The sequence below is a fragment of the Podarcis vaucheri genome (assembly GCF_965113315.1).
Source record: "Podarcis vaucheri genome assembly, chromosome: 14".
In the NCBI taxonomy this organism is placed as follows: Eukaryota; Metazoa; Chordata; class Lepidosauria; order Squamata; family Lacertidae; genus Podarcis; species Podarcis vaucheri.
Window position 1 is genome coordinate 51,241,907 of NC_138752.1, and position 16,863 is coordinate 51,258,769.

At 47.0% G+C, this 16,863-nt stretch overlaps 1 protein-coding gene across 5 annotated transcripts in view; it reads left to right on the plus strand.

Moving 5' to 3' along the window:
* Positions 1 to 16,863, plus strand: part of ELFN1 (extracellular leucine rich repeat and fibronectin type III domain containing 1) — a 253,548-nt gene that overhangs the window by 153,258 nt on the left and 83,427 nt on the right. The gene's annotated exons all lie outside the window — the stretch shown is intronic.

Genomic DNA, 16,863 nt, shown 5'->3' on the forward strand with positions numbered 1-16,863 from the left:
ATAAGGACAAAGAGGACCATTTTAGTGGAAACAAAATCCTCTAGGCAGTGGCACCACTGGATAAAGCGATTATTTCCATTACTCCTCAGGAATGCAAGGATGGTACTTTTTTTTTTTAAGGAGGGAGTAGTTTTCGCTTTGCTAGAGCATTTTGGGTTTTAGAAGGATAACGGCTGAATTGCAATGAAGCTTTGTTCAGGGCTGTGTCTTTTGAGGGGGGAAATACTAGGTTCAAAGACCACAACCATGTTCCCGAAGCAATTGTTCGTCATCTCCATTGCCTCTGTCCTAGAAAAAAAGGACAGAAAGCAAATTTGTATTAACTTTTTAATGAGAACATTTATAAACAGCCACTTCATACAAGCAATCAAGATGGTGTGCAGTAAAATCGTTAAAACACCAGCATTCTGGCTGGGGTTCCATTTAGAGCTTGTATAACCCTTGTTTCAAAACAGCTGCACTGGTTGTCTGCATATTTCCTGGCCCAATTCAAGGTGCTCACATTAGTGTTTAAAGCCCTGATGACTCAGGCCCCAAATCTCTTAAGTGTGGTCTTCTTCCCTACAGACCCTCTTGGGTGCTGAGATTGCCAGAGGGGCCCTCTTGGTGGTTCCTCTTCCGTCAGAGGCTCAGGGTGGGCAGCCTGAGAGAGGGCATTCTCTGTGGTGGCCCCTAAATGTGAAGTTCCCTCCTTACAGAGGTGTGTTGGGCACTTTCATTATGCAGCTTCTGGAGGAAGCTGAAGACGCACCTCTTTATCCTTGGCCCTGTATACCTGAAGGAGCGTCTCCACCCCCATTGTTCAGCCCTGACACTGAAGTCCAGCGCAGATGGTCTTCTGGTGGTTCCCTCATTGCGAGAAGTGAGGTTACAGGAAACCAGACAGAGGGCCTTCCTGGTAGTGGCACCCAAACTGTGGAACGCCCTCCCTTCAGATGTGAAGGAAATAAGCAGTTATCTTATCTTTAAAAGACATCTGAAGGCAGCCCTGTTTAGGGAAGTTTTTAATATTTAATGCTGTATTGTTTTTAACACTCGATTGGAAGCCGTCCAGAGTGGCTGGGGAAACTCAGCCAGATGGGCAGGGTATAAATAATTATTTTATTTTATTTTGTTTTATTTTATTTTATTTTTGTTATCCTGGCTTTGGACACAGAAGGTGTATATTTTAAAGATCCAGCTAACTTTTATGATTTTAATTTGCTTTAAACTGTTTTTTATGTATGTATTTAATGCATCCTGCCCTGGCTGAGGGGCAGGTAATAATAATAATAATAATAATAATAATAATAATAATAATAATAATAATAGTTGTTGCTGTTGTTGCTGCTGCTGGCATCCATCTCTCTTGAGAGACAATGGAGTGTGCTTCCAGGGGTGAAGTCAAACTACTGGGTAAGCAGCTCTGTAGTGACCTCCCTGGGGCACAAGCCGGGGCAGTGTGCATGGAGGTCCTGGGCTGCCCAGACAACAACCCCCCCCCCAGCCTCACTGATTTGGTCCAAAGGAAAACAGAGCAAAACACTTGGCACCAGCTGGGCTGCAGGAGTTGCTGGAAAGAGCCGCCCAATGTGCCATCCAATCATCTTAGGGATTCCACTCTGGATTCGTGTAGGGTTTACTCCTTGGCCCCTTTGTTCTCCAAAAGATACCCTGCAAGGCAGAGGATGGTTAGGATCAGAGTTCTCCTTCTCCCTGATGGGTGATCTTCCCAGGTGGACGAGCCCCATCTGCCCCTCCCTTCCCTCTACAGCACATGCAGAAATCTCCTTCTTGACCATTGGACCCACTTTTGGTCTTGTCCACTAATTCTAACGAAACCTGTCTTCATATGTGGGGGAAGTGCCTAACTCAATGAGAGCTTGAGACTCATCGGCTGTTTATTACTATTAATAAACTATAAAACCAGAACATACAGAAGAACATAGTGAATCTTGGGAGATGTTTAGGGCATGAAATAGTGACTAACATGTAGAGGATTCGCCCAGCGCTACAAGCGAATAGTGCAAGAAGGAGCTACCTTGAGGCTGTTCCCAGGCAATGCCCTACATGGGACCTGAACTTCCTTGAGTGCATTTATCTGCAGTGGCGAAGGAAGCCTCTCAGGTACCTGGGGTGGTGCACCCATAGGGGCTAAGGATGGGGCGCACCATGCGGCGCCCATAGGAATGGGCAGAGGAGGAGCTAGCGGCAGCGTATATCCTGGGGTGTGTGCCAGCGTGCATCCCAGGGGGGTATGTCGGTGTCAGTGCGTATCCCAAGGGGGTGTGCCAGTGGCAGGGAGCGTCCCAGGGGGGCACCACCCATGGCGATGTCACCCCCCTCAGGGATGGCACCCGAGGTGAGCCGCCTCCACTGCCCCCACCTTGCTACGCCTCTGTGCGCTGTGGGTTAAACCACAGAGCCTAGGACTTGCCGATCAGAAGGTTGGTGGTTCGAATCCCCGCGACGGGGTGAGCTCCTGTTGCTCTGTCCCTGCACGTCAAAGCACATCTAAGTGCAAGTAGATAAATAGGTACCACTCCGGCAGGAAAGTAAACAGCGTTTCCGTGTGCTGCTCTGGTTCGCCAGAAGCGGCTTAGTCATGCTGGCCACATGACCTGGAAGCTGTACGCCGGCTCCCTTGGCCAATAAAGCGAGATGAGCACCGCAACCCCAGAGTCATCTGTGACTGGATCTAATGGTCAGGAGTCCCTTTACCTTTTTACTGTGGCCTTGAGCTGTGATCCTCTCTTGCTTGCTTCAACAAAGGGGTGTGTGTGTGTTTAATGTGTAGAAACCACGGACTTCTGCGTGGTTGGAACATAGCCTTCCATACCAAGGCAAGAGTCACATCTGTTGCTATGTTAATTTTGCCTCTGGCCCCTTCCCCCACCAGCACGCTGCTCCCACAAGTTTGCTCTTGGAAGGATGCAATTCTTGGGCTGAGAATGGCTTCTCTGCCTCTGATCTTAAGCCTGTTTTTTCCCTTCAGGACGGCTGTTTTCACTCTCGTGCAAATATATGCAAATGTGATGGCTTAATCAATTGATTAAAATTCATGCAATCAATTGGCTTCCTCAACTGGGTTTTGAGGCAGAAACTTTGTGGCCTATTATCAAGGCAGGGCAGTCAGCCCACCTCACAGGGCCCCAGGAGTCGCTTCCTTCGTAGCACCTTCAGACTGACAAGAGACGGCAGAGAAAGTCTGTCGTCTTCTATAGATGAAGGCGGGACCTGACGGCGAATTGTAGGCTTCAGCGTCAAGACAAGCCAGTCCAGGATGGAAAGGACAAAAGACAGTTTTGTTATCTGCGTTTATGTTCCTGCATCTCACCGACATTGAGATGAAAGATTCCCACAGGGCTCCTTCAATTGAGTGCTGCAAGAGTCTATCATTGAGTTACCAGTGGATGTAAAATAGATCTTGTGACAACCAGGAGATCCGAGCTGTGTCTCCGCATGACGAATGGTGCCGGGGGTGGGGTGGGGGGGCGGCGTGTGTTTTGACAATTATTAAGCGGAGCAGTTTTGGGATCTGTCTTTTTGGACAGGCATGTGCAAAGAGAAGAAATGGATTCATTTCACTCATAGCACAATTGTTAATTATGATGAATGGCACCAGGCTCATCTGTTTCCTCCACCATCCACCTCCTCCTCCTCCTTCTCCTCCTCCTCCTCCTCTTTTCTGCCAGGAAACAGTCAGTCCTGCTGGGCCAAGAAATCAAGAGTGGCTAGCTGCTCACAACATCTCCCTTTGAGGAAAAAGAACAGCACCACCGCACCCCCCGTTTATTTGTTCAAAATATTCATTGGTACCTCAGTTTTCAAACGCCTGCATAGTCGTAGTTGAACGTTTCGGAATTCGAACACTGAAAACCCGGAAGTAAGTGCCTTGGTTTTCAAACACACTTCAGAATTCAAACACGGCTTCTGTTTTGAGTTTTCCGTATTGAAGCTTCTGTTTTGAGGCTTCCGCTTTCAGTTTTTGGTTTTTCAAACGTTTCAGAACTCGAACGGACTTCTGGAACGGATCATGTTCAAAAACTGAGGTTCCACTGTATTTGCAGTGTGCCTTTGATGCTCAAACTCTCCCAGGGCGGCTTCCAACATATCCCAATCTCTGAGCAGTGAGAGACTCCAGAGTCCCTGCACTTTACACAGAGTTTGGTTTCCTTGGCATGAAGGTCAATGGAGACGGTGGTGTGTTTAGGATATATGGTTTTATTTACACATATATACAACCTGAGCACAGGCAGTGGCAGATCGGGCGCCTAGGGACGGGGCCAGCCGCCTGTGGGGTGGGGCCAGTTGGGGCACGATGCTCCGCGGGGCCTCTGAGGAGTCTGCCTGCCTCCTCCCACTCAGCTGCCCTACAGCTGAGGGGAAGGCAGCAGGTGGACCAGCGGGCATCCACGCCACCACATCACTCCCAGGAGAGACGTGTGGCTTAGGCACGTTGCAGGCCCCGCGGTGAGTGCTGCCTGGCATTTTGTCACCCCCTCAGTGGTGACACCCGGGGCGGTCCACCGCCCCTGAGCACAGGATGGAGGGGCTCACGGCACGAACACCCCAAAAGATTTTGCTTCCCCATTAAGTTTCCAGGGAGGCACTGAATCACAGCTCTTGGGTCTAGCACAGAGCAAGACAAGCCTCTATCTCTCTAGCTTCTGGCATCAGCCATGACTCGCACCCAAAACTCTGGCTGTTGTTCTTCTCCCTTACAAGGTGATACTGCTTCTGATAAGGTGGGGGTGGGGTTACCACATTCGTCTCCTTGGGAACGGGGCAATCTCTTACTGATGTAAATGGCAGCACCCAATTGGTGAGCTAAGGCCGTTGCCTTAAGAAACTGGTCTGGCAGCTTTCCTATTATAGATTCTAATCTCACAGCATCACAGGTTTGGAAGGGGCTCAGGATTTGGTAGTGATTCAGACTCACCCCTCTCAAACTTAATATGGTCCCTGGGGGTGGTCTGAAGGAACAGGAGGCTTCCACGTTGCAGAAGCTACGTAGGGCTGGCCTGAAGTCTCGGTGTTTGCCTGGTGCCCCCCAGGGAGTAGGAGCTCTTGAATCTCTAGGTGGGTGAGAGAACACCTTTAAAATATAAGTTAAGAAGACTATGTGTGCAGCTTGAAAGCTTCAGCCCAGCAGTACCCAGGTTCAAATTATCACATAGACTTTCTGGAGGGGTGTGCCTTCCTCTGCTCCCTCCCAATTAACCTCCGTCCCTGAAAATTATTACATAGATCATCCAGTGGGGGAGCAGTCTGCCCTCCTCCTCTCCTTCTTTCCCTCTCCCAATTAACCTCCATCTCTGCAAATTATTGCATAGAAATTCCAGGGCCCAACTCCTGTGATATTCCTGGGGTCCACCCCATGACATCAACAGGAGCTGTCCCTAGATCTGAGGTTTGGTCCCTGAAATCCCAAGATCTGGGGATTTCTTGACCCGGCAACCCTGTAACTGTCAGCCCAACCAGTATATGGACTCCACTGATGCAGAGAGCTGGCTAACTATAGCTTGACTGTAAAGAGGCCTGCACGGGATTTGGTGCCCAAGGTGTAGTTACTGTTATGCAGGCTCAGATAAGAATAATCAGAGCTGCCGGCCATAAGCTGATGATTCCTCGTGAGCATCAGGAAGGAATTAATCCATGCCAGGTGCAGCATTTGCATATTTGGCAACATGTAACGAGAGGCGTAAAGCTGCGTCCCACATGGACCAAGCATGCCTTGCCGTTGTGCAACTTCCCCTCCTAATTCCACAACCACAAAACCCAAAGTTCTGCTGATTGAGTAAAGTGTGCCCATTGAGAAGATCCAAGCCCTTGTTGATGACATTAATTTTGCAGGCTGCAAAGCGTGCAACTTAATTTGGAATGACGGATGGTGGCAGAAGAAAAAGCCTTGTAAGTTTTTGTTGGACAGACGAAACACACACTTGGTGAGTTGACATGTCACACCAGCAAACTGTTGTGAGCTGAAGATTAAATTGGTTGCATTTGATGAGAAATGGGAAGCTCTCTCGTTTCCTGTCACCCTGCACATTCAACCCAGCTGCGTCAAAGGGTTCATCAAAAAACATGAACGGAGCCAAATCTCTTCCTCCATTAGCCCTTTTTTGTGTCAGTTTGGTTGTATGTCAATTAAGGATGGATGAACATGCCTCAATCTGTTCCAACATTCCTTTGCACTTTCATCTGGTGCTTTTCATTCTGCTGCAATTGGTTTATTTTGCACAAATCTTTCCCCCTGTTTCATTGTCTGCAAATGCAGAAATAGATGTATTTCTAACAAATACGTATCTCACAGTGCACAACTCATGTGCAGTCTCAGCCATCAACAGATATTCATAAATCAGTTGTCTTTTCTGCAGGTTCCCTTTCAAAGCTGTTGAATGCCCTGCTAGTCTGCAGCAGCAAAAACAGCACAGTTTTGTGGCACATTATGAGTTTGGATTTGATATCCCGCCTTTCGCTCCCTTTAAGGAGTCTCAAAGCGGCTAACATTCTCCTTTCCCTTCCTCCCCCACAACAAACACTCTGTGAGGTGAGTGGGGCTGAGAGACTTCAAAGAAGTGTGACTAGCCCAAGGTCACCCAGCAGCTGCATGTGGAGGAGCGGGAACGCGAACCCGGTTCCCCAGATTACGAGACTACCACTCTTAACCACTACACCACACTGGCACCCTTAAGGAGGTGCCTGATGGCCCATCACAAAGCTTATGCACTGCTGCAATTCTAACCATGTCTGCTTAGAAGTAGGTCCCATTTACCGTATTTTTCGCTCTATAAGATGCACCAGACCACAAGACTCACCTAGTTTTTGGAGGAGGAAAACAAGAAAAAAAATATTCTGAATCTCAGAAGCCAGAACAGCAAGAGGGATCGCTGTGCAGTGAAAGCAGCAATCCCTCTTGCTGTTCTGGCTTCTGGGATAGCTGCGTAGCCTGCATTCACTCCATAAGACGCACACACATTTCCCTTTACTTTTTAGGAGGGAAAAAGTGAGTCTTATAGAGCAAAAAATACGGTAATTTAGTGGGACTTGCTCTCATGTGAATGTGGTTAGGACTTCAGTTTATAAAGGTAGTTTGATTTCACAGTTTGGTATAAACTTGTCATCCTGTCTCTTTGCCCTCACACAGGCACTAGGGAGGGGCAATTTAGCATCCTGACGATATCTTATTCTTTGTGTCCTGGACGGTATGAAATACTCCCACCATATGCCATTTCAACACGTTATTTCATAAATGCACATTTCCCCCCAGAAAATGATTGTATGCATGTTTCTGCTGAAACATAATGCTCTAATTTCCTTGTGAAACGAACAGTACAAATTTCACTGTTTTTTCTTTTTGTTTTATTTACTGTCAGAAGAGGCATGAGACTGCAGTCCCAACTCCATTTACTTGGGAGTAAGCCTTATTGAATCCAGGAGGATTTACTTCTGAGAAAACTTGGGTTAGAGTTGTAGCCCTAGTGCATAGAGCCTTCCTCTAGCAATGAATAACCAAGTCAACGAAAAGCCCTTCAGAAAAATGAGAACCAGTGAGGCACCGGTTAGGAGAGCAGCAATTATTATTACTATTATCATCATCATTATTAGAATTCACCCTAAGCTCCCAGAGCTGGTTGCAGCAATTTAAAAAAAATCATTAATATTAAGACACAATTATTAAAAAAAACAGCATAAAACAACTCAAGATTACAAACATAGGGTGCGTCCTAAAAATATGCACCTCAAGTTTGCAGAGCTAGGGTGAAGAGGTTCATCCTCAGCAATACACATCAATGAATATGCAAATATATACATTGCAAAGCAATTTGTGTACCCATTTCTGTGGAGCGTGTGCATGTTAAGGAGGTGTGTTTTTGCAGTATTAGTGAGAGCCAGTGTGGTGTAGTGGTTAAGAGCGGTAGTCTCGTAATCTGGGGAACCGGGTTCGCTTCCCCGCTCCTCCACCTGCAGCTGCTGGGTGACCTTGGGCCAGTCACACTTCTCTGAAGTCTCTCAGCCCCACTCACCTCACAGAGTGTTTGGGAAGGGAAGGGAGGAAGGGAAAGGAGAATGTAAGCTGCTTTGAGACTCCTTAGGGTAGTGATAAAGCGGGATATCAAATCCAAACTCTTCTTCAGTAGAAAAGGAAGGTGGAAATCATTCAGAGCAAGAGTCCCTGACGCCGTTTGAGGTCGAACGAGCAAACAGAAGGAAATCCACTCGATGGTCAATGAAGTAAACGCCAATGAAGGCTATAAGATATCAATTAGAGCTAGGTTCCTCCATCGGCTACAGTTCCTGCGCCCCTTTCTCCAGTTGTCGGGGGGGCTAGCGGGGTCCTTCTTCTCAAAGACAGGCATTGCGCAGGAGGTGGCTACGTACCGCTTGCACCAGCACTAGGGTTTGCCTGAGCAGCTAGAGAGGCCTTTGCATTTTTAAAGGTGTGGGTAGGTGGGTGGGTTTAAAAAGCATTGCTAGCCACCCTGGCAAACGGTGTCCGTAGAGCAGGAATTCTCCTGCCCACCTTGAGAAGAAGGACACCCGCCCCGCCCCCCATCGCTTGGCACTTTCTCAGAGCCCAGGGCCAGAGGGAGATGGCAAAAAGGGGCTTTTAACAGGAATGGAGGGGGAATGGAATGCAATTTCCTGGAAGAAGGCATTAGCATATTAATGCAATATGTTTTTATGTTAACTGTAGTTTTATAATACTTGCTGTTCGTTACATTGTTGTTGCTCAAGTTTTCTGTATACAGCTTAGATATACAGCTATACTTCTTGCTGCATTTGCTTTAGGTTAAATCTTTTCAGGCTGCGTCCCACGGCAACCTGGAAGTACCGAAAAGGGTTACTTCTGGGTTTCGCTGCTCATGCATGCGCAGACACTCAAAATGATGTCACGTGCATGCGCAGAAGCACAGAATCATGGCACACACAGACATGCAGACGCAGGTTGCGTTCTGCTCATGTTGCGAATGGGGCTCCGGAACGGATCCCATTCGCAACCAGAGGTACCACTGTATTTAATATATGTTAAGCAGTATAGAAATGGGTTTTTAAATAAAAAAAGTAAATAGCTCCCTGGAACTCTGAATGTGGGCACCCTACGCTGCAACATTTTGTTGCATGTTTCGCTTGTGGAACATAACCTGCAAGGCTGTCAAGGATGCCTGCTGCTGCTGGCAGATGGAGTCATTTAGAATTCCTTGAGCTGAGATAAACCCTTTGCATGGGAGTACAAGTGAAAGAGAAGGGACTGTAGCTCCCAAAATACCCCAAGAGTGGGAGGTGATGGAGAACGTGTGTTGGATATGTGTTGTGCCGGATTTATTATATTGGACACGTGTTACGTTGTATTGGACATTACAGGAGACAGTGATGGCCGCCAATCTGGGTGGCTTTATAATAGTATTGGACAAATTCATGGGCGATGAGGCTCTTAATGGCTGCCTTCAGATGTCTTTTAAAGATAAGATAGCTGCTTATTTCCTTCACATCTGAAGGGAGGGCGTTCCACAGGGCGGGTGCCACCACCGAGAAGGCCCTCTGCCTGGTTCCCTTTAACCTTACTTCTTGCAATGAGGGAACCGCCAGAAGGCCCTTGAAGCTGGACCTCAGTGTCCGGGCTGAACGATGGGGGTGGAGACGCTCCTTCAGGTATACAGGACCAAGGCCGTCGGCATGTTTCCTACAAGCCTCTGGTTGATTACCATGAGAGCAGGATGCTGGTCTAGATGGAACATTGGCCTGATTGACCAGGCTCATATTTTGTTCTATGTGTTTATATAGAAATACCTCTTCACCAATGTTGGAGGTGGGTGTGTGTGACCTGAGAGGTGGTGGCACCCCAGCTCTGAAAGACCCTCCAAGGGTAGGCTCCTCTGGTGAGGAAATATTTCTCTTTTTGATGCCAGGAGAAGATCTCTCTATTTTCCAAGGCACTTGATGTGGTATTTTGATACCTTATTCCTTTCGTTTTGCCGGTTCTGGTTATCATTTTAACACCTACTGCTGTTTGTGGTCAGGTGTTATAACAGTTTTAATGCAACGATTGGATTTCTTTTCTTCTTTTTTGTTTCAGCTGTTTTACTTGTTAGCCACTTTAGGAACCCTTTGGTGTATAAAGAAATGTAAATGGCATAATGAATGAAATTTCAAAAGTTGCCTGCTTTAACTTGAGTCTGCAATCCTAAAAACACCTACCATATTTTTTAGCTCTATAAGACGCACCAGACCACAAGACGCACCTAGTTTTTTTGGGGGGAAAAAAAACAAGGAAAAAATATTCTGAATCTCAGAAGCCAGAACAGCAAGAGTGATCACTGCGCAGTGAAAGCAGCAATCCCTCTTGCTGTTCTGGTTTCTGGGATAGCTTTGCAGCCTGCATTCGCTCCATAAGACGCACACACATTTCCCCTTACTTTTTAGGAGGGAAAAAGTGAGTCTTATAGAGCAAAAAATACGGTACTTGAGTGTAAGTCCTGCTGAACTTGGCAGGGCTCACTTCCGAGTAGACATGCATCACACTGAGGGATGTTTTATAAGAACCGGAGAACATTCAGAGTTATGACGCAGCCAGTGTGAGACCCTCCAGATGTTGCTGGACTACAACTCCCATCATCCCTGACCTTTCTGTCTGTGGCTGATGGGAACTGTAGTCCAACAACATCCGAAGCGTACCACAATAGCTACCCCTGACACCACTTAGATGGGATTCCTTCATTGCAGGCGCTCAGACTAGACAACCCTTTGGGTCCCTTCCAACTCTGCAATTCTTTGCTTCTGTGATATAATAATAATAATAATAATAATAATAATAATAATAATTTATTTATACCCTGCCCTTCCCGGTTCAGAAAACCGGGCTCAAGGCGGCTAACAACAAGTTTAAAACACTTAATTGAGGCAACAAAAAACAGCATAAAATACCGTATAAAACATGAATAACAATAAATTCAGAATTAAAAAAATCAATTTAGGGGGGAAATCCATCCAATAAACATTAGATGATCACCAGGGGTAGCTGGCTAAATTAGTCCTATTTGGGCCAGCAAGGAAACCGGGGACAATTAGTTGTGGGATCCCAGAGCGGGTAGTTTTCATAAAAAGGGGAAAGGGAGGGAAGGAAGGGGAATAAAAGATCAGGCCGAATTCAAATTAAAGGCCAGGCGGAATAGCTCTGTCTTACAGGCCCTGCAGAAGGAAGTTAAATCCTGCAGGGCCCTGGTCTCATGGGACAGAGCATTCCACCAGGTTGGAGCCATCACTGAGAAGGCCCTGGCCCTGGTGGAGGATAATATGACTTCCTTAGGGCCCGGGACTTTTGCAATGCCTATAGAGGCATTGCAGCACGTAGCTAAACTACAGAACTCACTCCCACAGGAGGCAGTAATGGCCACTACCAATAGGGATTGTCATATTTCAAAAAGTGAAAATCCATGGGGAGAGAGGGCTATCAATGGCTACTAGCCATGATGACTATTCTCTGCATCCATAACTAGGGGCTATAATGCTACTGGATACCAGTTCCTGGGAACCGCAGCAGGGGAGAGTTGCTCTCTTGCATATATATAATTTTTATTAAATTTTCTGTTGTACAAATTAGAATATTCATTTAGACAACCTTAAAATATCCATGACTTCCATTCTTCTCTTTCCATGGTTCATTTTGCATAGCATAAATCCCTGCATATTTTACATAAACTAAACCATTCAGTATTCCATTATTTCTTCTGTCAAAACTTATTTACACTGTTGAATTTATCTTAATGCTGCCGACGTTTTCAAGTGTACACAATTATCCCCCATATAGGCAATAAACATTTTCCAGTCTTCTTTAAATGAATGTTCTTCTTGTTCTCTTATTCTATGAGTTAGGTCCACAAGCTGTGCATATTCCAACAGTTTAAGCTGACATTCTTCTTAGATTGGGACCTCGCTCGTTTTCCATTTTGGGGCTAACAAAACATGGGCCACCGTAGTGGCGTACATAAACAACCTTTGTTGACACCTGGGAAGAGAGAGTTGCTCTAGTGCCTGGGTTTTACTTGTGGGTTTTCCCTTGGGATGTTTGGTTGGTCACTGTGAGGGCAGGATGATGGACAAGAGTGTGGAAATGTTGTGAGTAACAGGAGAGGATATATTGAGTAATATTATCCTTCCTAACTTGCATTAGCAAGTATCTGCACTTAGCAGAGTGCATTCTCCCTTTACACAGCAGAAAGCTGGTTGCAGACTCGTGTGAGTCTCTGAAGATAATAAGCAATTCAATCTGGTTTGCCCAGATTGAGATGTGTTCTATTATTCCTGGTAAGACCCCCTTTGATCCCTCCTAAAAGAATAAAGACACAACAGTCTTATTCATAAGTAACAAAAAGTAGTTTTACAGTGGTACCTTGGGTTAAGTACTTAATTCGCTCCGGAGGTCCATACTTAACCTGAAACTGTTCTTAACCTGAAGCACCACTTTAGCTAATGGGGCTTCACGCTGCCGCCGCGCTGCTGGAACACGATTTCTGTTCTCATCCTGAAGCAAAGTTCTTAACCTGAAGCACTATTTCTGGGTTAGCGGAGTCTGTAACCTGAAGCGTATGTAACCCGAGGTACCACTGTACTCGTGATCAGGCAGAGCACAGTGTGATCTCTGAAGGCAGGCTTAAGGCTTTAAGTTACAAATATGTACAAACAGGTTTACCCCATATGGGAGATAACCTAGGGACTGCTGGCTGGTAGCCAGCAGTGCAGTCCAGGTGAAGCAGGAAGTAGGCAGTAAGAAAAAGAAGGGAGGTGGCTACGTGACTTGGCCTTTTACCAAGTCTGGAAAGTTTACGCCCACCTACTAGTCACATGCAAAGGAAGGATGCTCCAGACCAGGTGTAACAGGAAGTTCGACTGGCTGGACCAACATCCCCTGCATGACCACTCTAGCAAAACAAGGAATGTTGTACTTGACTGCTCCCAGTGGATTACATCCCACAAAGAGAGACCACTGGCCAGCAGAACTCTTTTGATGCATTAAAGTGGTTATCAGGCCAGTAATCTCTCCACGCCGTGGGAGAACCTGTTGATCACTCGTGAAGATAGAAAGCAGGCCTGACCCAGCACGCTCTTCTGATCTTCTTACACCCACTGCCAAAGAAGTTGTCAAAAAGCATTGGCCGTTCATTTGCCATATCAGAAGCTATTGATTTGGAACCATGTTGGGCCTTGCCTTGTTATGCTTTCTTGCCTCGAGGCAGCTAAAATCTAGGCTTGTTGGCAGCGCTTGTGGCCAGGAATAGTATTAGCTGGGAAGGCTGCAGTTGGCATGGGAGCGGCATCATCTCAGTGCCCTCCTGCCAGCTCAGTGACAATGTGGAGCTGGTCAGGGCCCATGCCAGGAACAGCAGCCATGTAACGGATAGATACAGCAACTTCGCTCACAAAGCTTTGGACCTCTCTTGAATGTGCTCCTGGCAGATTTGGGAGAAGCCAGGGGGAACGTTTGGCAGGCCAGGAAGGTGAAACACTGGCAGAGTGTTGGAAAAACCAAACATATTTTTCAGACGTTTTTCAGGGCCTCCGTTTTGACTGCTGAAGTAGTAAAATATTATCCATTCTTCTATTTATGCCCGCCTTCAGCATAAGAAGATAAGAGCTTAATTGGATGTCCATGAGTTCTAGTCACCTATAACCAAGGTGACTAACAGGAAAGGCAGTCCCCTTTTAAAAGGTAAAGGGACCCCTGACCATTAGGTCCAGTCGTGGCTGACTCTGGGGTTGCACGCTCATCTCGCTTTATTGGCCAGGGAGCCGGCGTACAGCTTCCGGGTCATGTGGCCAGCATGACTAAGCCGCTTCTGGAGAACCAGAGCAGCGCACGGAAACACCGTTTACCTTCCCGCCAGAGTGGTATCTATTTATCTACTTCACTTTGACGTGCTTTCAAACTGCTAGGTTGGCAGGAGCAAGGACCGAGCAACGGGAGCTCACCTCATCATGGGGATTCGAACTGCCGACCTTCTGATTGGCAAGTCCTAGGCTCTGTGGTTTAATCCACAGTGCCACCCACGTCCCAGTTCTGGGTGCCACCAATGAAAAAGCTCTGTCTGTTAGGCCTACCCACCGTACATCTCAGGATGGAGGGACTTGTTTAAGCCTTCAGAAGTGAACCTGTAACACATAGGCAGGCAGGTAAAGGTAAAGGACCCCTGGACAGTTAAGTCTAGTCCAAAGTGACTATGGGGTTGCAGTGCTCATCTTGCTTTCAGGCCAATGGAGCTAGCGTTTGTCCACAGACAGCTTTCTGGGTCATGTGGCCAGCATGACTAAACCGCCACTGGCACAATGGAATACCGTGATGGAAACCAGAGCTCACAGAAACACTGTTTACCTTCCTGCCACAACAGTACCTATTTATCTACTTGCACTGGCATGCTTTTGAACTGCTAGGTTGGCAAGAGCAGGGACAGAGCAATGGGAGCTCACCCCGTCGTGGGGATTCAAACCGCTGACCTTCTAATCAGCAAGCCCAAGAGGCTCAGTGGTTTAGACCACAGCACCACCCACGTCCCTTACACAGGTAGGTACTGGGTGATTGGCAATGCCACCCTCTGAAAGAAGCTCCTGGATGGGTGTCCCCTCTGCCCTAGTCTACAGGTATTGGTTGAGGAGATGCCATGTCAGCTCTGTAGAGCATGAGACTTGTAATCTCAAGGTTGTGGGTTTGAGCCCCACATTGGGCAAAAGATTCCTGCATCGCAGCAGGTTGGACTAAATGGCCCTAGTGGTCTCCCTTCCAACTCTACAATTCCGTGATTCTATAAGGAGCCGGAAAAGGCCCACCTTAGACCAAGAGGTGAGTCAGCTTTGCGTAGTGCCAGCAGGGGAGGATTGGGGCCTGAGTCTTGAGCAGCAGCAGCAGCAGCAGCAGCACTGAGTTGATGGCGGTTCATCTTTTTCTTTTCCTCCTGACTGGGATGATTAACATCCAGCACAATGGCCTTGGGTTTAATCCAGTCCCTTGTATCAGATGCTAAAATGAGATATTGTGCAAGCCAGCTGGGAGTCGGGCGCATTGTGTAAAATATAGCAGGAAGATTAAAAGGCACCTCGAGATGAAGGCAGGCGACAATATTTATTTATTTACGGCTTCACGCGCCGCCTGATAATCAAGTAGCAACGGGGACCCAAAGTCTCCCCTCTGATGGGTCGTAAATTTGACAGCCACACCCCTTGGTTTCCCGCCTTGCTGAAAGAGACAGTAGATGGAGGTGGGGGGAAATGGACTTTTTCTAAATAAATAAAAACCACTTTAAAGGGGACACACAACCTCTCTGCATGTGGAAAATTAGCATACTGCAGAGAAAGGTTCCATATAGGCCACTCTGAAGAATTAGCTGGTGCCTTTAATGTGGAAGAGTATCCAAACATATGCAGATTCCTATTAGCTCTGTCTATCACAGCCAAATAAGGGACGCAGGTGGCGCTGTGGGTTAAACCACAGAGCCTAGGGCTTGCCGATCAGGTCGGCGGTTCGAATCCCCGTGACCGGATGAGCTCCTGTTGCTTGGTCCCTGCTCCTGCCAACCTAGCAGTTTGAAAGCACACCCAAAAGTGCAAGTAGATAAAGAGGTACTGCTCCGGCGGGAAGGTAGATGTCGTTTCCGTGCGCTGCTCTGGTTTCACCAGAAGCGGCTTAGTCATGCCGACCACATGACCCAGAAAAATTGTCTGCAGACAAACACCAGCTCTCTTGGCCTGTAAAGCAAGATGAGCACCGCAACCCCAGAGTTGTCTGCAACTGGACTTAACTGTCAGGGGTCCTTTACCTTTTTCTTTTTTCTTTCTGAAGAGCTGTCCAGTCCAAAGTCACATCCTCACCATACGTTGAAAGCACCACAATACCACTTTGAACAGCCATGGCTTCCCCCAAAGAATTCTGGGAGCTGAGTTTGTTAGTGGACTTCTAGTCCCCCTCCCACAGCTACAATTCCCAGAATTCCTTGTGAAGAAAGCTTGGTAGTTAAACCACTCTGGGAAAAGTTTGCTTATCCCCTAAAAAGTACAAAACTGCCCCACACTTGTGCTGTGGGAAAGGTTACTCAGTTAATGCTGTTGATGATGTGAGCAAAATGCTCCAAATTTAAGAAAGTAACCTAATGAACTGATGAACTATAATCAATGTCGGAAGAATGCAGCATATTTTGATTGCTGAGCACACTGGAGAAGTAGTGGTGACTTCTCTGCTTTGTAGCTGATGCCAAACATCCTACCAGAAGTTCCCAAACTGTGGTCCGCAAGCTTCACTCTGGTAGTCCATGACATGTAAGAGCTGTTTGACAGTGGAATTTGCTGCCGAGGAGTGTGGTGGAGTCTCCTTCTTTGGAGGTCTTTAAGCAGAGGCTTGACAACCATATGTCAGGAGTGCTCTGATGGTGTTTCCTGCTTGGCAGGGGGTTGGACTCGATGGCCCTTGTGGTCTCTTCCAACTCTATGATTCTATGATTCTATGAATTGAAGTTCGGAGAGGAGAACAAAGAGGTCTCATAACGGCTCTCAGCATCCTCAATGAACCACAGCTCCCAGAATTCTCTGGGGGAAGCCATGGCTGCTCAAAGTGGTATCCCAGTGCTTTAAATATATGGTGTGGATGTGGCCAAAGTTTGCTTCAAAGCCACAAAACCAGAAGAAGGGAGACCCAGAGGGCCTTGAAAGCTCTCATTGGTGGTTGATATTTGGAAAGCAGGTACAGGTCACCTCCTGATAAGTCTTCCTCGCGACGCCGAGGTAATTTGTATTTCTTATAACAAGAACGTTTCTAAATCTGCATTACATTATTTTAAAGATGCTTGGCAGTGCTAAATGAACGCTAAACGTTTTGGCACGGCAAATAAATAAATAAAT